Below are 20,890 nucleotides of genomic sequence, written 5' to 3' on the forward strand. Positions count from 1 at the left end.
CCCTCTCCAAGGCTTTGACATCTTTCCTAAAGTGTGGTGCCCAGAATTGAAACAATACTCCAGCTGCAGCCTAACCAGTGTTTTATAAACGTTTACCATAACTTTGTTGCTTTTATACTCTATGCCTCTATTAATAAATTCCATTTCACCAGGCTGTCTGTGTCCTCCTGAAGTCTGATAGTATCCACCACATTGTTCACAACATTCCCGAGTTTCGTGTCATCTGCAAACTTTGAAATTATACCCTGTATACCCAAGTCCAGGATATTAATGTATGTATCAAAAATGAAAACTTCTTGCAGTGTGACTTGTGTGATTTTAAGCCGAGTTCATACAACATCTTCTCATAATTTAACGCATTGCACCCTGGTAACAATCTGGTGAATCTGTGCTGCACTCCTTCCAAGGACAATATATCCTTTCAGATTAAAAGGGTATAAACTTGAAATAAGCGTCACTGTGGATCAGTTTTCGCTCACTCAAAGTTATCTCTTGAGTGAAATAAAAGAAAGCGCTTTTAAAGAATAAGGAAGCATCCACTATCGCCCCTTTTGACAAGCCTATTTGCGGCACTTTATCAATCGCCTCGACACAACATCAACCACATTGACCTCATCAGCCCTCTCTGTTAACTCATCACAAAACTCAATCACGATTTGTCTTTAACAAATCCACAGTGGCTTTCTATTATCAATCCACACTTGTCCAAGTGACTCTTAATTTTGTCCCAGATTTTCATTTCTAAAAGCTTCTCACCACCGTGGTTAAACTGACTGGCCTGTAATTGCTGGGTTTATCGTACACCCATTGATGAACAAGGGTGTAACATCTGCAATGCTCCAGTTCTCTGGCACCAAACCCTGTATCTAAGGAGGATTGAATGATTATGGCCAGGACTCTGCAATTTCCACCCTTACTTTCCTCAGCAACCTAGGATGAATCCCATTCGGACCAGGTGAATTATCTACTTTAAGTACAGCCAGTCTTTCTAGTATCTTCTCTTTATCAATTTTCACCACTTCCAGTATCTCAACTACCTCCCATTTTACTGTGATTTCGGCAGCATTTTCTTCCTCGGTATGGACAGATGCAGAATACTCATTTAGTACCTCAGCCATGCCCTATGCCTTCATGCGTAGATCTCCTTTTTGGTCCCTATTCGGCCTTACCCATCCTCTCACGACCCGTTTACTATTTATATGCCTTTAGAAGACTTTTAATGACTTGATGAAGGGATCCAATGTGATATATCCAAGTTTGCTGATGATACAAAGCTTGGTGGGAAAGGCAGCTGTGAGGAGGACACAAAGAGTCTGCAAAGGGATACAGACAGGTTAAGTGTGTGGGCAAGAAGGTGGCAGATGGAGTACAATGTGGTGAAATGTGAGGATATTCATTTTGGTCGGAAGAACAGAAGAACAGAATATTATTGAAATGGTGAGAAACTATTAAATGTTGATGTCCAGAGAAACTTGGGTGTCCTGGACACCTGAACTCCAGGTTGTGCTGACCTAGTATAAACATCCAAAACCTGATGACGGAGAAAGGCTGAATAAACACTAAGACAATAAACAACCCTTGGTGGTTTCTGAGAGTCAGCAAAGTGGGATGGTTTACGACCATGTGTTAAGATCAGTGGTGCTTACGTACAGAACAATGCAGCCGAATCGTATAAAGATAGGGCGTGCTCCCTCCTCAAATGCGAGAGCTCTCAATAGGGGACAGTCAGAAGTCCATTGCCACAGGCAGCCCGCAAAGGTGAGGTCTGATATACCTGGATTCGCAGACAGGTCAGGTTGTGTTGATTGTTTGTCATTAATGTAATCTGTAGACAGCTGTATTTTTTTTTAATTCGTTCACGGGATGTGGGCGTCGCTGGCAAGGCCGGCATTTATTGCCCATCCCTAATTGCCCTCGAGAAGGTGGTAGTGAGCCGCCTTCTTGAACCGCTGCAGTCCGTGTGGTGACGGTTCTCCCACAGTGCTGTTAGGAAGGGAGTTCCAGGATTTTGACCAAGCGACAATGAAGGAACGGCGATATATTTCCAAGTCGGGATGGTGTGTGACTTGGAGGGGAACGTGCAGGTGGTGTTCCCATGCGCCTGCTGCCCTTGTCCTTCTAGGTGGTAGAGGTCGCGGGTTTGGGAGGTGCTGTCGAAGAAGCCTTGGCGAGTTGCTGCAGTGCATCCTGTGGATGGTGCACACTGCAGCCACAGTGCGCCGGTGGTGAAGGGAGTGAATGTTTAGGGTGGTGGATGGGGTGCCAATCAAGCGGGCTGCTTTATCTTGGATGGTGTCGAGTTTCTTGAGTGTTGTTGGAGCTGCACTCATCCAGGCAAGTGGAGAGTATTCCATAATAATAATACTGTTGAATGTAAAGTTGAAGACAGCTGTAGTGCAAATCTGTTGTAAGTCAATCTATAAAACTTGCTATTTTGTAAGCACTCGGACTAAAATCAAGCAGAAGTTACAGATTGTTGATGAATTCACAACCCATAGTTGCGACAGTAACGGGAGAAATCCATTCACTTTACATACAAACATCACACCCATAGTTTATATTTTCACACGTTCTTTTTTGCATTTCGATTCGAAGTCCAAACACCGAAAGTCGAAGTGTTTTTCAGAAGTTTCCCCTCCTGTTATGTGTCTTGAGCAGTTTCCCACATCCTTTTCCTGTGATGTGATCATTCTGGGTGCAGGATGAATGTAATTGGATTTGCTGCAGTCCGCTGACAGCAGACGATGGAAGCGAGCGCCATGCTGCCGCTGACAGGTGAAGGACACTTCTGATGCTGCCTGACATCTGGTGGGAGTGAGCGGGCATTTGAAAGCCAACCCATTCCACCAATCTGGGAGCTATAAAGCGGTGCTTGACAAATATTGATAGAAACAAACGCCCATTGCAGCGTCCAGTCCTCGTGGCGCAACGGTCGCGCGTCTGACTCCAGATCAGAAGGTTGCGTGTTCAAATCACGTCGAGGTCACAGTTTTGTCCCTTCAAGCTGGTTTATATAATTCTGCAATTAATATTTTCTTTGCGTCTTCACAATTAACAGAACCCTGCTCTGAAGTCTGCCTCTGGCTCCCCAGTGTCAGGGAGGGAAGCACCTGATGCCCTCATTTATTTAATGCAACAAACAGAAGACAAACACACGTTTTAGTTCAAAAACCACCCTGCAGGTGGACACATGGTGAGATAAATACAGGGAAGAGATGCAGACAGTCTCCGGAAACATCGGGAAATAGACAAGAGAAATCGATTGAGCGCTTTGTTATCAGAAAATTGTCTGAACCTCCACGGTCAATGAAAGGGCTTTTGTTGGTCGGTTTCCCGTTGAAACTTATAATTCAGGAGAACTTGGTAAATGTTTGATTCGGTTCCCTCGTCTCCCACCAGCGGAAAAAGTTGGTCGATCCCACCCAACTAACTCCTTTCAAGAAGCCAATCTGTTTAATGCCTTCCAGATTTAAAGGGAATAAAATTTGAAATGAGCGTCACTGAGAATCAGTTTTCTCTCACTCAAATTTATCTGTTTAATGAAGTAAAAAATGCAGGTTAGAAAGAAGAAGGGAGCGGCCACTGTCTCCCTTTTGGGCACGAGAAGAAATTCTATCTGGATGTTCATGGAGACCAAGTTCCAAAATAATGTTTCTGCCCGGGATCGAACCGGGGCCCTTTTGTGTGTAAAGCAAACGTGATAACCGCTACACTACGGAAACTGATTGCATTTTATTCAACACATTGAGCAACTGAATGGGGTCCTCTCTCTGCTCGTACTTGGAATGTGTTATTTCAAGTCCAGCAAGAGATACAGACAGTGGCTGCTCCCCCTTTTCTTTAAAAACTCTCAGGGTAGTGGGTTTGAGCCCCACGTTGGGCGAGTACCGTTTTAAACTTTTATGCTGCTTCCACCGGTGAGCCCCAGCTCTGACACTTCCCCCACCCCCCCCTCCGTCTCACCGCGCACGATGGGGCCGCGCCCGGGCTGAATATCTCCAATTAGGTTTCCGCCCCTGTCGCAGCATGAAATGGTCCTTATCAAAGTCACAAATTATACCCTAAGTGACAACCACCATGATAAACTATCCCTCCTCATCCTTCTCAAATACAATATCTCACCGTGCTGTTATGCTGTTAGACTCGTTTCCTCTCTCTGCTCTTATTTGCAATGTGTTGCTTTTCCGTCTGACAACACTTAGTATCATCGTATTATGTTAGTCCGCAAGAGGAGATCATTCGGCCCATCGTGCCTGTGGTGGGTCAAACACACGTATTCGTTCAAAATTCGTTCAGAGATGGATTGAGTGCTTTTTTATCAGAAAATTGCCTGAACCCCCACAGTCTCCAGCTTTCCACCCGCAAATTTCTCAATCATGCACCCTACGTTTAAGTCCAAATCGTTAATATATACCACAAAAAGCAAAGGACCCAGTACCGAGCCCTGCAGCACCCCACTGGAAACAGTCTTCCAGCCGCAAAAACACCCGTCGGCCATTACACTTTGCTTCCTGCCACTGAGCTAATTTGGGATCCAACAAACCACGTTCCCATGGATCTTTACTTTTTTGACAAATCTGCCATGTGGGAAATTTTCAAAAGCCTTGCTAAAATCCATGTCGACGACATCAATTACGCTACCCTCATCGATCCTCCTTGTCACCTCCTCGAAAAATTCAATTAGGTTATTCAGACACGACCTCCCCTTAACAAATCCACGCTGACTGTCCTTGATTCGTCCGTGTCTTTCAAAGTGACAGTTTATCCTGTCCCTCAGAATTGATTCCAATAATTTAACATGGAGTCTTTCTCCTGCTTGCTGCAATAACGGAAAAAGCGGCCAGGGTGCATTCAGGCCCGGCGAGCTCAGTCGGTCAGAGCATGAGATTCTTAATCTCAGGGTCGTGGGTTCGAGCCCCACGTTGGGCGTGTATCTTTTTAAACTTTTATGCTGCTTTCACTGGCCAACAGTGCAGAAATGATGCAGAATGAAGCACAAAATCGGTAGTCAGGATGGCCGAGCGGTCCAAGGCGTTCAAGTCACAGTCTCTTCGAGAGGCGTGGGATCGAATCCCACTTCTGACATTGCTTATTTGTACGACTATGTGGCAATATTTTCTTTGTGGATTGGGCTGCAGCTGATTTTTCGACCAGGTTGATTTGCTCCTCCCACAAAAGCAACTGGCTTTGTCATGCAAATGTGACTTGAGAAGTTTCAAACGGTGATATGTTTGACATATTAATGACCTGGACAAAGAAATAGAACAGCAGTGGGAAACATTTAAAACGGTGATCAATAGAGTCCAGGAGAAATATATCCCACTGAAAAGCAAGAACAAACTAGCCAGAAATGACACACCAGGGATGAATAAAGAAATAAGGGCAAATTTGAAACTGAAGAAAAAGGCACACGCTGGACAATAAAGGAGAGAGGGGAATGTGAAAAGAGTGGGAAAGAAGTCTAAAGAATTATGAGAAAGGCAAAAAGGAATATCAAAAAAAGCAAAGTATTCTAGACACATCAACAGCCAAAGAAAGTTTAGGATAGGAATTGGGTCACTAAGGGATACACACGACAAACTCACAGGCAATGACAGCGAAATGGCAGAAATATTAAATAATCACTTTGTTTCAGTATTGTGGGCATGACAGTAGAAGAAGAGATCAAAAAAGCATGTAAGACATTTAAGATCGAAAGGGGGGAGATAATTGATAAACTAATCAAACTTAGAGTGGAAATTTCCTGTTCGGAGCCGAACCAGAGTTTCAAACCGCTCAGCCACGCTAATTTCCGTATTACTGATCAGGACCTTATTTCACAGGGTCACGATTACTGCGCTCCATTTAGAGAGGCTCAGTGAAAGGCGGAAATTGATCTATTAATAGAATCATAGAATAAGACAGCGCCATTCAGATGCCATTCGGCCCATCGTACCTGTGCCAGCTCTCTGAAAGAGCTGTCCAGTTAGTCCCACTCGCCTGCTGTTTCCCCATAGCCCTGAAAATTTTTCCATCCAAGCGTTTATCCAATTCCCTTTTGAAAACTGTGAGTTAAGAAAAACAATATTGAAAGGGGTGCTGGGGTCTCTGCAGCCTCGATATAGAGTGTGTGATGATTGAAGTTATCAAGATGGTTGCTTTACACATGGTATGTTGTGCAATCATCCTGAAATATCTTCAATATCCAACACAAATTGAATTGCAAACCTGACGGACCAACACTGGAAAACAAGTCACGAGTGAACGCAAATCATCTGGGACCCGTTTTCAGCCTCACGGCTCTTTAAGTAAAGTGAAATAACTTTGCATTGAAAAGATTTGGAACTTGCATCTGTGCCTTTATCTGTTCCATTTCTTAAAGTTGCTGGTGTCTGATGATGTACACGCCTCTGCTCACTCTATTGAACAAGAAAGGAGGTGTTTGACGTCGATGGGACCTGTTGCTTATGAGCTCATCCTTTACATTGAGTGGGTTCATGTCTTTTAAACGGCGTCAACTTGAGCCCAGCGGTGAACTTCGCAGCAAACAAGTTCGACACCGTCTCACCGCGGGCGCTGACTGCCATGTTGATTGTTATTTCATTCAGTCCTATATAAACAGTGACCGTGATTTTAAATTTGCACTAAGTGATTTTGAGGTAGTCTCCTTTAAATTTTTCAAAGGCGACCCCTAATTTATGATAGTCCGGCCATTTTACCAGCCGTGTTGAAAACAAAACATATCTTTACCTTTCGCGTCTTTTTTCGAAAGGCAAAAAATATATTTCCCGTGACCTCTGAAGGATGGACAAATGCATTTCAGAAAGCTGAAGCAAGTTCACCGAGCTTAAATCGTCTGAACACGTTAAAGGCGCTATATATATATATGTACATATATATATGTGCAAATAGTTGCTGTCTGTTTCAGTGGTTGTCTATTTTCTGTGTGTGTCCATCTGCAGGTCGATTTTGAATCAATACCAGTCATCGTGTCAGTTTGTTGCATGAAATAAATGAGGGTATCAGGCGCTCCCCTCCCTGCCACTGGGTCGGTACTGAGTCAGGGATTAGACCAAACTTCTGTTTTTTTTTGGTGAAAAAGCAATTAAAACCTTCATTCGGGAATTATCCAGTCTCATATGAGCGGTGAAAGAAACACTAACCCTGATGAGATGTGAACACGCAGCCTTTTAATCCGGAGTCAGACCTTTGCGCCACGCACTCTGAAGACAGGATCCTGGATGTTATTATATATATGAATGTTTCTCAAACACCGTTTCATATATTGGTTGAATGGATGGGGCTCATCAAATCTCCGCCAGATCCCATCGGGAATGAGACAGTGTTGGAAGCAACCTTCACACCCAATATCACGCTGGCATTCATCGCCTGCTCTCAGCGGGCTGCATGAACAGGGCTGGGAGATATGGACTTTGTTTATATTATTCAGCAATGTGAATCGTCAAATATTTATTAACTTTAATGGGGACAAGGTTTCAAAATGTTTCCGCCCGATTTCGAACCGGGGACTTTTCGCGTGTTCGGCGAATGTGATAACCACTACATGACGGAAACCTGATGCCTCGACCTCCGTATTAGGGATATAACCCCTTAGCCAAACTAATTTCCGTATTACTGTCCAGGAGCTCATTTCACAGAGATACATTTACTGCGCTGTATTTCGGAAGGCTGCAGAGAAGGATCGGTGGAGATGGTCAGGCAGGGAATCCCAGAGCATCGCGCCCACACAAACATTTCACTGTTTTTTTTCATGTGCCTGATATCCGACCGCAGTGTAAATTATGGCGAATCAGGCATGCTCAGATGATATTGTTCCCAGAGTGTTTTCTTGCAGCCAAATCACACATTCGTAAACTTGAAATGAGTTCAAGAGATCGGAGCCATTTAAAGTGCTCCCCGTTACTGCAGATCAGGAATTAAAACCTGGCACCGGCTTCAGGGCTATCAGAATGAGGCAATTGAATCCTAAAGTGGGAAGAAAAAGTTGCAATTTTCTTCTCTGGGTGGGCTCGAACCTCCAACCTTTCGGTTAACAACCGAATGCGCGAACCGATTGCGACACAGAGACTGCCCGGTACACTTTTTTGCAAGATACACTACAGTAACGTGTCACCTAGCCAAAGTTTCATGTTTCAGCCACAGAAATGTAGTTGTTCACTCTCAGTATTACTTTTCCAGAAATGAAGGAAGGGTCATTATTTGTGGAAACATGGAAACGGTCTGGTCTCGCTCACAGCATCGATATCACCGCCAACCAGCTCTCCTGCAACCGGCACGCTAATCGGTGCTTTGTCTATTACTTCGTGGCACTGTGGGAGAGCCTTCGCCACACTGACTGCAGCGGTTCAAGAAGGCGGCTCACCACCACCTTCTCAAGGGCAATAAGGGATGGGCAATAAATGCTGGCCTCGCCAGCGACACCCACATCCCATTGGGACCTTGTCAAAAGCCTTGCTAAAATCCATGTAGACTGCATCAAAGTACTCCAGGTGTGTTCTCACCAAAGCCCTATTTAATTGCAGCAAGACTTCCTTACTCTTATACTCCAACCTCCTTGCAAAAAGGCCAACAGAACATTTTTCTTCCTAATAGCTTACTGTACCTGCATGTTAACTTTCTGTGATTTGTTTGCAAGTACACCCAACTTCCTCTGAATACCAACATTTATTGGACTCTCACCTTTTTAAAAATACTCTGCTTTTCTATTCTTCCTACCAAAGTGGACAATTTCACATTTTCCCACCTTATACTCCAACTGCCACCTTCTTACCCAATCACTTAAACTGTCCATCTCCATTTGCGTCCTCCTCACGGCTTACTTTCCCACCTACCTTTGTATCATCAGCAAACTTGGATACATTATACTCGGTCCCCTCATCTAAGTCATTAATATAGAATGTAAACAGCAATTGCAACATAAATTGTCCGCCCAGGATCGAAAGCAGGGCCGTTCGCGTGTCAAACGAACTGGTAACCACGACACCACAAAAAACCGCTGGTGACTTATACTGGGCAGAGGGGAACTGACCAGTCACCTCTCTCTGCTCTGATTGGGACAGTTTTACCTCTCTTTAAACAACATCTCTCCTGTCCCACACTTAAATCATGGAATTGAATCATAGAATATTACAGCACAGAAGGAGGCCATTCGGCCGTGTTGCCCTGCCTACTCTTTGAAAGAGCTGTCCAATTTAGTCCAAAAAACCCAGCCTTTTCCCCATAACCTTGCAAATCAGTCCTCTTCAAGTACCTGTCCAATTGCCTTTTGAAAGTTCCTATGAAAGCTGCTTCCACCGCCCTTTCAGGGAGTGGCCACCAGATCGGAACAACCCTCTGTGTGAAAAAAATCTCCTCATTTCCCCTCTAGTCCGAAAAGCTCTCAATCCTCCTCCACGGATGCCTTTTTACAAACATTTCATTCATCAAAAACCACACAAGTTACACCGGAGAAAGTCTTCATTTTCAAGTAATGAACGTTCCGAAGGAGCTCCCTAATTTCCCTCCCCTAACATTATGAATCAGATCATTCTCGTCTGGATCCTTTTCCACATGAACAGGCCACGCCCACCCCCGTCAGGAAATAGCCATTCTGATTCTGTGACTGTGGCCAGCTTTGTTCGGGCAGTTGGTTTGACAGGGACCTCACACCATACCCTCCTCCCGTGTTTTCTTCCACATCCGGGCCTGGACTGATTTTTTTTCTCTGTCTCACCCGGGGCCGCTGAGTTTCCTGCTCAGATCACAAACCAGCTCTCCTACACCCGATCAACAATTCACCCAGTTTGTAAATTGAAACCGGAGCAAGTCCCTCGTCAGAGGGCAAGAGATGTAGGGGAGGCAGCAACCTCTGACTAAATCTCAGGCTCATCAGAGAGGTTTGTGTCTCTGAACCCCGAATAACCTTCTGCTCCTTTTATAGTTTTGATCATTGCGCACGAGGCGGCACTGACAGAATCGTCTCTTGCACTGACAGTCAAGCAAGCAGAGGGTTCACTTGCAAAAGCAGCGTCAAAGTTTAAAACAGAATTTGCCCAACGTGGAGCTCGAACCCGAGGGGCTGAGTTTCGAATCGGAGAAGGAGACAGCTCAGAAGCAGGTCATTCGGGCCATCGCGCCCGTGCCTTGTCCTACAAACCATGTACCAGATTCTCCTGAATTCCAAGGTGTGGAACGAAAGCGAACAACAACAGCCCTTACATTCGACCGTGGAGGTACAGGCAATTCTCTGAGAAACCGGTTTGTCTATTTCCCGGTGTTTGCCTGTCTCTCTGGCTGTGTTTATCTCTGTGCGTGTGGAGCTGCAGGCTGATTTTGAATTAATAAGTGCGTTTGTGTATGTTTCTTGCAATAAATAAATGAGGGAATCAGACGCTTCTCTCCCTGACACTGGGGAACTAGTGAGGCAGAATTCAGAGCAGGGTTCTGTTTATTGTGAAAAAGGGATCTCAATATGTATTATTCAGTCTCTTACCAGCGCGAAGAACAAGTGCGACCCAGACGTGATTTAAGCACTGAGCTATCTCATCTGGAGTCAGTACGCGCTACCATTGCGCCACGAAGTGAGATAGTAGAGAGTTGGGTTTTACCTTTATGAACGTTTCTCATTTACTGTTTCATTTATTTCAGATTCCCAAATCCCCGCCCACTCCCACCGGGTGTCAGGCAGCCTCAGAAGCAGCCTTCACCTGTCCGCGGCAGCTTGTCTGCAGCAAACCCAATGGCACACACCCGGCACCCAGAATCATCACATCACAGGAAAGGAACTGCTCAAAATGCAGAAGAGGACGGGCAGCATCTGAAAAAACGCGGAGACTTTCGGTGTGTGGAATTTGTTCAAGACTGCTCAGAAGACGGTGTTAAAATGTAAACTATGGATTTGTATCAATGGATGTCATGCTTCTTTATAAAGTGAGTGTTTATGTTCTGTGTGCCATTGAAAAATTTATTTTGATTATTTTTAAAATATGATATATCTTGTCATAAATATGTATGATTGCATCTGTGACATTTATAAATACATTTGGGTGTAACTGTGTGGTGGTTATCATTATATCTCTGTGCATCTGTGTTATGTATTTGTGTGCAATGAAAAATAAGACATAGAGGACTGAAGCCGATGGTTTCATTCTTCCCGTCGTTTAGCAGGAGGAAATTACTCGGCCATGCAGGCGACTTTTTTGTCTTCATTCATGGGATGTGGGTGTCAATGGCAAGGTCAGCATTTATTGCCCATCCCAAATAGCTCTTGAGAAGTTGCTGGGGAGCCTCCTTCGTGAACTGCAGCTTTCATTGACTGTGTTATTGACATTTTCTGGATTTGCAGAAACTATTTCCGCTGGTTGCGAATTCTAGGACGAGGGAGCACAGTCCAAAAATTAAATCTGAGATAGATAGCTTTTTGCCAACCGAAGGTATTAAGGGATATGGGCCAAAGGCAGGTATATGCAGTTGGATCACAGATCAGCCATGATCTTATCAAATGGCGGAGTGGGCTCGAGGGGCTGAATGACCTACTCCTGTTCCTATGTTACATTTCCCCATGTTACATTTCCCCAAGTGTCTGTTTTCTCCATATTTTTCACAGAGGAAAAAAAAACCTGCCCCAACATAATGCTCCCGCCCATGATCGAAACGGGGACTTTCTGCATATCAGGACAAGGTGATAACCGCTATACTACGGAAACCTCTGTTCTGATTAATAGCCAGAAGTTAGAATGACTGCATTGATTCTCTTTCATAACTATTCAATTGATCGAAGTTGCACAAGTCACAAAAGAAAAATGTTCATTTCAAAGTTATTAAACTCCCAAATGTGACCTGCCTTGTTTGGACAGGGGTTGACCCAGACGTCACAGCCTCAACAAAGCATATTCTCAACATTTCCATTGGGAACAGGAGGAGGCCATTGAGCCCCTTGAACCTGTTCCGCCCTTCAATTAGATCATTGATGATCTGCACCTCAAATCTATTTACCCTCCTTTGCTCCCGATCCCTCGATACCCTCAGCCAACAAAACTCTATCGATCTCAGTCTTGAAAGCTTCAATTGCCCCCCAGCATCCACAGCCTTTTGGGGGACAGAGCTCCAGATTTCTATTGCCCTTTGTGTAAAAAAGTGCTTCCTGATTTCGAACCTGAGTTGCATGGTTCTAATTTTAAGCTTATGTCCCCCTCGTTCTTGATTCCCCAGAGGAAATTGATTCTCTCTCTCTCTCGATTCTATCGAATCATTTAAACATGTTAAACATCTCGCTCAGACCGCCCCTCAATCTTCTATACTCGAGGGAATACGCAGCCTGTCGTCATAATTTAACCTTTTTCGCCCCGATAACATTCTGGTCAATCTGCTCTGCACCCCCTCAAAGGTCAATCTATCCTTCCTGAGGTGCAGTGTCCAAAACTGAACGCAGTTACTCCAGACGCAGGCTAACCAGAGCTTTATATAACTGCAACATACATTCCACTTCTTTATATTTCAGCCCCCTGAGATAAAGGTTAACACTCCGTTAGTCTTTTAAATTATTTTTGGACCCGTCCGTTAGCTTTTACTGATTTATGTAAATGAACCGTTAATTCTCTCTGCTTCTCCACAGTTCCGAGCTTCTTACCATTTGGAAAATACCCTGACCATAGGTCCAAAGTGGATTACCCCACATTGAACTCCATCTGCCATAGTTTTGCCCACTCACTTAATCTATCAATGTCCCTTTGTAACTTTCAACTCGCATTCCACACTACTTACTGTACCACCTAACTTAGTGTCATCAGCAAACTTGGATATACGACTCTCTGTTCCTTCATCTCAGTCATTGATAAATATAATGACAAGCTGAGACCCCAGTTACAGATCCCTGGGGGACACCACAAGTCGCATCCTGCCAATTGGAGTATGTACCCATTATCCCTACTCTCTGTCTCCTATCTGCGAACCAATTCTCTCCCCATGTCAATAATTTGACTCAAGTTTCATGCGCTTTCATTTTTGCGAACAGTCTCTTGTGTGGAATCTTATCAAATGCCTGTCGGAATTCTATATTAATAATATCATAGGAACATAGGAACATGGGAACATACCCTTTGTGTATAGAAGTGTTTTATAATCTCACTCCTGAAAGGTCTGGCCCCTCGTCCGAGAATCCCCAACCAGCGGAAATAGTTTCTCTCCATCCAGAAAATGTCAATGACACAGTCAATGAAAGGCACAGTTCACGAAGGCGACTCACCAGCACCTTCTCAAGAGCAATTAGGGATGGGCAATAAATGCTGATCTTGCCATTGACACCCACATCCCATGAATGAAGACAAAAATGTCGCCTGCATGGCCGAGTAATTTCCTGCTGCTAAACGACGGGAAGAATGAAACCATCGGCTTCAGTCCTTTGAACGAACTGTATACACTTGCCGTCGAGCTCAATCCCCACTTGGTCCTCTGCCCCGAATATCCACTGCATCAGCAAATCCTCCATAACATAGAATCTCAGCATGGAAACATCATAGAAGGAGGCCATTCGGCACATCGTGCATGTGCCAACTCTTTGAAAGAGCTATCCAATTAGACCCACTCCCCTTCCCTTTCTCCATAGCCCTGCAAAATTTTCCCCATCAAGTTTTTACCCAGTTCCTCTTTGAATGTTATTATTGAATCTGTTTCCACCACCCTTTCAGGCAGTGCATTCCAGATCATGACAACTCGCTGCGTAAAAACATTCTCCTCATCTCACCTCTGTTGCCAATGACCTTAAATCTATGTCCTCTGGTTACCATCCTTTCTGGCACTGGAAATAGTTTCTCCTGATTTATTCTATCAAAACCTTTCATGATTTTGAACACCTCTGTTAAATCTCCCCTTAACCTTCTCTGCTCAAAGGAGAACAACCCCAGCTTCTGCAGTCTCTCCACCTCACTGAAGTCCCTCATCCCTGGCACCATTCTAGTAAAACACCTCTGCACCCTCTCCAAGGCCTTGACATCCTTCCTAAAGTGTGGTGGGCAGAATTGTGTGGTAGCCAGCTGGGGCCGAAACAGTGATTTATTAAGGTTTAGCATAAGTTCCTTGCTTTTGTACTCTAGGCCTCTATTAATAAAGTCACCGATTCTGAATACTTTTTTTTTACAATCTATTCAACTTGTCCTGCCACCTTCAAAGATTTGTGTACGTATACCCCCAGGTCTCTCTGTTCCTGCACCCCCTTTAAAATTGCACCATTTAGTTTAAAGAGCTGGCACAGACACGATGGGCCGAATGGCCTCCTGTGATTCTATGATTCTATGTTTTTGATTACACCTCTTTGAAGCGCTTTGGGATATCCCCCAGAAGTGGGAGTCAGCAGTTCACTTTCTCCCTTAACACTTCCATCTGACCTGGGCTGAACTAAATAGATGTGTTCGTGGTGTAATGGTTATCATGTTGGCCTCACACGAAAAACTCCCGGTTTAATCCCGGGTCAGAAACAATTTGCTGGAACTTGCTCCTCACAAACTTCCAGGCGCGAGCTTTGTCTCGTGTAAATTGGGCTGCAATCCTTTCAAATTCAACAACGGCTGCATCAGATTCCTGGTCTCATAACCACTGAAAACTTCGAAGCAGTCTCCTAAAATAAAGTGAGTAAAATGAGAAGGGAAGAAAGTCAGAAAAGTTAGCGTAGTTTCGACAGTCATTCATCAAACTTGTTAGCATTTCGTTCAGTGCGAAACAGAAAGTTGTGTGTTTATTAATGGTAATTAAGAGAATCATCTCAGAGACTTGAAACAGTTTCTCCTTATTTGCTCTATCAAAACCTTTCATAATTTTGAACACCTCTATCAAATCTCCCCTTAACCTTCTCTGCTCCAAGGGGATAATCCCAGCTTCTCCAATCTCGCCACATAACTGAAGTCCCTCCTCCCTGTTACCATTCTAGTAAATCTCCTCTGCACCCTCTCCAAGGCCTTGACATCTTTCCTACAGTGTGGTGCCCAGAATTGAACACAATACTCCAGCTGTAGCCTAACCAGTGTTTTATAAACGTTTTGCATAACTTTGTTGCTTTTGTACTCTATGCCTCTATCAATAAAGCCCATTTCACAAGGCTGTCTATGTCCTCCTGAAGTCTGATACTATCCACCACATTGTTTACGACATTCTCGAGTTTCGTGTCATCTGCAAACTTTGAAATTATACCCTGTATACCCAAGCCCAGGTCATTAAAGTATGTATCAAAAATGAAAAGTTCTTGCAGTTTGACTTGTGTGAATTTAAGCCTAGTTTATATAACATCTTCTCATAATTTAACGCATTGCACCCTGGTAACAATCTGGTGAATCTGTGCAGCACTCCTTCCAAGGCCAATATATCCTTTCAGATTCAAAGGGTATAAACTTGAAATCAGCGTCACTGTGGATCAGTTTTCGCTCACTCAAAGTTATCTGTTGAGTGAAATAAAAGAAAGCGCTTTTAAAAAATAAGGAAGCAGCCACTATCGCCCCTTTTGACAAGCCTATTTTGTGGCACTTTATCAAACGCCTTTTGAAGGGCCACAAACACAAAATCAACCACATTGCCCTCATCAGCCCTCTTGGTTAACTCATCACAAAACTGAATCACGATTTGCCTTTAACAAATCCACAGTGGCGTTCTATTATCAATCCACACTTGTCCAAGTGACTATTAATTTTGTCCCAGATTATCGTTTCTAAAAGCTTCCCACCACCGTGGTTAAACTGACTGGCCTGTAATTGCTGGGTTTATCCTTACACCCTTTTTTGATCAAGGGTGTAACATCTGCAATTCTCCAGTTCTCTGGCACCAAACCCTGTATCTAAGGAGGATTGAAAGATTATGGTCGGGACCTCTGCAATTTACACCCTTACTTCCCTCAGCAACCTAGGATGCATCCCATTCGGACCAGGTAGCTTGAAGTACAGCCAGCCTTTCTAGTATCTCCTCTTTAGCAATTTTCACCCCATTCAGTATCTCAACTACCTCCCCATTTACTGTGATTTCGGCAGCATTTTCTTCCTCGGTAAAGACAGATGCAAAATACTCATTTCGTACCTCGGCCATGCTCTATGCCTTCATGCGTCGATCTCCTTTTTGGTCCCTATTCGGTCTTACCCCTCCTCTTACTACCCGTTTACTATTTATATGCCTATAGACGACTTTTAATGACTTGATGAAGGGATCGAGTGTAATGTATCCAAGTTTGCTGATGATACAAAGTTAGGTGGGAAAGTAAGCTGTGAGGAGGACACAAAGATTCTGCAAAGGGATATGGACAGTTTAAGTGTGTGGGCAAGAAGGTGGCAGATGGAGTATAATGTGGGGAAATGTGAGGTTATTCACTTTGGTCGGAAGAAAAGAAAAACTGAATATTTCTTAATTGGTGAGAAATTATGAAATGTTGATGTTCAGAGAATCTTGAGTGCCCTGGAAACCTGAACTCCAGGTTGTGCTAACCTGGTATAAGCATCCAAAACCTGATGACGGAGAAAGGCTAAATAAACACGAAGACACGAAACAATCCTTGGTGGTTTCTGAGAGTCAGCAAAGTGGGATGGTTTACGACCATGAGTTAAGATCAGTGGTGCTTACGTACAGAACAATGCAGCCGAATCGTCTAAAGATAGGGCATGCTCCCTTCTCAAATGTTAGAGCTCTCAATAGGGGACAGTCAGAAGTCCATTGCCACAGGCAGTCCGCAAACGTCAGGTCCGATATACCTGGATTCGAAGACAGGTCAGGTTGTGTTGATTGCTTGTCATTAATGTAACCTGTAGACAGTTATATTAAAATAATAATACTGTTGAATGTAATGTTGAAGACTGCTGTCGTGCAACTCTGTTGTAAGTCAACCTATTAAACTTGCTATTTTGTAACCACTCGGGCTAAAATCAAGCGGAAGTTATTGTTGATGGATTAACAACCCATAGCTGCGAGAGTAACGGGAAAAATCCGCCAAGAAACATTCAATTTACATATAAACATCACACCCATAGTTTATATTTTCACACGTTCTTTTTTGTAGTTCTAACCAAAGTACAAACATTCGGAAGTCCACGTGTTTTTCAGAAGTTTCCCCTCCTGTTATGTATTTTGAGCAGTTTCCTCCATGTATAAACATCACACCCATAGTTTATATTTTCACACGTTCTTTTTTGCAGTTCGAATCGAAGTCGAAACACCGAAAGTCTCAGTGTTTTTCAGAAGTTTCCCCTCCTGTTATGTATCTTGAGCAGTTTCCCACATCCTTTTCCTGTGATGTGATAATTCTGGGTGCAGGATGAATGTAATTGGATTTGCTGCAGTCCGCTGACAGCAGGCGATGGAAGCGAGCGCCATGCTGCCGCTGACAGGTGAAGGAGACTTCTGATGCTGCCTGACATCCGGTGGGGGTGGGCGGGGATTTGAAAGCCAACCCATTCCACCAATCTCGGATCTCGAAAGCGGTGCTTGACAAACATTGATAGAAACAAACACGCAGTGTTACATCCAGGCCTCGTGGCGCAACGGTAGCGCGTCTGACTCCAGATCAGAATGTTGCGTGTTCAAATCACGTCGGGGTCACAGTTTTTTCCCTTTCGGCTGGTTTGTATAATTCTGCAATTCATGTTTTCTTTGCGTCTTCACAATTAACAGAACCCAACTCTGAAGTCTGCCACTGGCTCCCCAATGTCAGGGAGGGAAGCACCTGATGCCCTCATTTATTTCATGCAACGAACAGAAGACAAACACACGTCTTCGTTCAAAAACCAACCTGCAGGTGGACACATCGTGAGATAAACACAGGGCAGAGATGCAGACAGTATCGGGAAACAGACAAGAGAAATAGATTGAGCGCTTCGTCATCAGAAATTTGTCTGAACCTCCACGGTCAATGAAAGGGCTTTTGTTGGTCGGTTTCCCATTGCACTGGAGAATTCAGGAGAACTTGGTCGATGATTGGTTCGGTTCCCTTGTCCACCACTGGCGGAAAAGGTTTGTCGATCCGACGCTACTAACTCCTTTCCAAAGCCAATATATCCTTCCAGATAAAAAGGGAATAAAACTTGAAGTGAGCGTCACTGTCGATCAGTTTTCTATCACTCAAAGTTATCTGTTTAATGAAGTAAAAGATACAGCTTACAAAGAATAAGGGAGCAGCCACTGTCTCCCTTTTTGGCAAGAGAAGAAAATCGATCGGGATGTATTTGGAGACCAAATTCCAACATAACGTTTCTGCCCAGGATCGAGCCGGGAACTTCCCCGTTTTAAAACAAACCTGATAACCGCTACACTACGGAAACCGACAGCATTTTATTCAACACAACGGACAACTGAATGGTGTCCTCTCTCTGCTCGGACTTGGAATGTGTTGTTTCAAGTGCAGCGAGAGACACAGACAGTGGCTGCTCCCCCTTTTCTTTAAAAACTCTCAGAGTAGTGGGTTTGAGCCCCACGTTGGGCGAGGACCGTTTTAAACTTTTATACGGCTTCCACCGGTGAGCCCCAGCTCTGACATTTACACGCACCCCCCCTCCCCCCCGCCTCTTCCCTCTTTCCGCGCACGATGGGGCCGCACTCGGGCTGAATCTCTCCAATTAGGTTTCCGCCCCTGTCGCAGCATGAAATGGTCCTTATCAAAGTCACAAATGATACCCTATGTGACTCCAACCATGATAAACTATCCCTCCTCTTCTTCACAAATACAATATCTCACCGTGTTGTTATGCTGTTAGACTGCTTTCCTCTCTCTGCTCTTATTTGGAATGTGTTGCTTTTCCGTCAGACAACACTTAGTATCATCGTATTATGTTAGTCCACAAAAGGAGATCATTCGGCCCATCGTGCCTGTGCCAGATCAAACCCACGTATTCGTTCGAAATTTTATCAGAGATAGATTGAGTGCTTTGTTATCAGAAAATTACGTGAACCCCCACAGTCTACAGCTTTCCTCCTCGCTATCAACCACACGGCCTATTTTTGGGTCACCCGCAAATTTCTTAATCAGACACCCTATGTTTAAGTCCAAATCGTTAATGTATACCAGAAAAAGCAAAGGACCAAGTACCGTGGCCTGCGGCACCTCACTGGAAACAGCCTTCCAGCCACAAATACACCCGTCGACCATTACCCTTTGCTGCCTGCCACTGAGCCAATTTTGGATCCAACAAGCCACATTCCCTTGGATCCCATGGGCCTTTACTTTTTTGACCAATCTGCCATGTGGGAATTTTTCAAAAGCCTTGCTAAAATCCATGTAGACGACATCAATTGCGCTACCCTCATCGATCCTCCTTGTCACCTCCTCGAAAAATTCAATCAGGCTAGTCAGATACGATCTCCCCATAACAAATCCATGCTGACTGTCCTTGATTAGTCCGTGCCTTTCTAAGTGACAGTTTATCCTGTCCCTCAGAATTAATTCCAATAATTTGAAATGGAGTCTTTCTCCGGCTTGCTGCAATAACAGATAAGGCGGTTAGGAAAGCTTAGGCCCGGCTAGCTCAGTCGGTCGAGCATGAGACTCTTAATCTCAGGGTCTCTCCAAGGCGCTGATTTCTGCGACCGGCGGCCCTTGACGCGCATGCCCGCTGCGCCCCTTCGAATGGAGATAGACCGTATTCTACCTCGCGCGGCATTCTGGGTAATGTCATCCGCCATTGTAAGCCCCTCTTGCTGATTATTCTGTGATGGGGTTTAGAAGGGCGAGGTTTATCCAATCAAAAGCAAAATAATGCGAATGCTGGAAATGTGAATTATAAAGAGAAAATGCTGGAAATCATCAGCAAGTGAGGCAGCATCCGTGGAGAAAGTCATCCTTAGGTTTCTGGTTCGAACTAGCGAGCGTGCTTTTGGAGGAAGCAGCAATGAGCTCAAGGCCGTTCTCTTAACTTTACAGGCAGCCGACTGATTAACATGTTGGTGCTGAGGGAGAGAAGGCCTCTTTTCATTTCGCAAACCTAAAAGCTTTTTGTGTCTGCCCGAACACTGCTGATTTGCTCGAGCATTTGCCTCTGCTCACCAGCAGGGAGTGCCTTTGAGTAACAAGACGTCAAACCGCACTCAAGGGCAATTAGGGATGGGCAATAAAGGCCGGCCTCGCCAGCGACGCCCACATCCCACGAACGAATAAATAAAAAAAAAACGCTTTCAGGACAAAAAGTCTTCTATCAGTCAAACAGGGCTCTGGCTGCTCCCTCAAGCGGGGAGCGGCTGTTCCTTCCCGGTAACCTCGTCTGCCTTCCGCAGGCTCGGGCTCTTCTCAGCATCATTCACGATTACTGGGGCTTCCCGTTCTGCTGTTGCTCACTTGATGATGTCCGATACCGCCGATTGGAGCAAAGTATTGATTGTATTCAGGGAGGGGCTAACCCAAGGCAAGATTTCTCTGCTGGTCATGGAGCTGCTTGGAGGCGAGTTCAAAGCAGCTCCTGTGAAGGGCAGGGACCGAGTAAATCTCCGTCAGGCCCACGTGACTGCACGAGTCGGGGTGATTAAAACGGTGAACAATCAAGAAACATAAGGATCTTTGCTGCTTCCCTTCGATCGCTCAGCTGGTAGAACAGAGGACTATAGTGGAAATCAATGGAGAATCACCCTTAGGTTGCTGGTTGAATTCCGTCTCCAAGTAGCGAATGTGATTTTGGAATAAGCAGCATTTTGATCAAGGCCGCTTCCTGTGGCTTCCCGTTCTGCTGTTGCTCAATACCGTGGATTGGAGCAAAGTATTGAATATATTCAGGGAGGGGGCAATTCGTGGCGCTGCCTGGAGGCGAGTGTGAAGTGATTATTGTGAAGCGTAATTCAGCGCCCGGAGTTAGCTGAAATGGTAGAACGCTCACTCAGCATGTGAGAAGGAGTGGAATCGATCCTCGTATTCTCCACTCAATTATTTACCTCAGGTAATTGTCCCAAAACAAAAATGGTGCCAGTT

General features: G+C 44.6%; 5 non-coding genes across 5 annotated transcripts; 4 read left to right on the forward strand and 1 right to left on the reverse strand.

Annotated features, from left to right (window-relative positions):
• Positions 1-2,914: 2,914 nt before the first annotated feature.
• On the forward strand, positions 2,915-2,986 carry trnaw-cca (transfer RNA tryptophan (anticodon CCA)). Its single transcript has one exon. It is a non-coding gene; the product is annotated as a tRNA-Trp (tRNA).
• A 663-nt stretch (positions 2,987-3,649) lies between these two features.
• Positions 3,650-3,722, reverse strand: trnav-uac (transfer RNA valine (anticodon UAC)). Its single transcript has one exon. It is a non-coding gene; the product is annotated as a tRNA-Val (tRNA).
• A 1,133-nt stretch (positions 3,723-4,855) lies between these two features.
• trnak-cuu (transfer RNA lysine (anticodon CUU)) lies at positions 4,856-4,929 on the forward strand. Its single transcript has one exon. It is a non-coding gene; the product is annotated as a tRNA-Lys (tRNA).
• Positions 4,930-5,007: 78 nt separating this feature from the next.
• On the forward strand, positions 5,008-5,085 carry trnav-cac (transfer RNA valine (anticodon CAC)). The gene is given in 2 exon segments: positions 5,008-5,045; positions 5,051-5,085. It is a non-coding gene; the product is annotated as a tRNA-Val (tRNA).
• A 12,384-nt stretch (positions 5,086-17,469) lies between these two features.
• trnaw-cca (transfer RNA tryptophan (anticodon CCA)) lies at positions 17,470-17,541 on the forward strand. Its single transcript has one exon. It is a non-coding gene; the product is annotated as a tRNA-Trp (tRNA).
• The last annotated feature ends 3,349 nt before the right edge of the window (positions 17,542-20,890 follow it).

This window comes from Heptranchias perlo, unplaced genomic scaffold (assembly GCF_035084215.1).
Source record: "Heptranchias perlo isolate sHepPer1 unplaced genomic scaffold, sHepPer1.hap1 HAP1_SCAFFOLD_47, whole genome shotgun sequence".
Lineage (NCBI taxonomy): Eukaryota > Metazoa > Chordata > Chondrichthyes > Hexanchiformes > Hexanchidae > Heptranchias > Heptranchias perlo.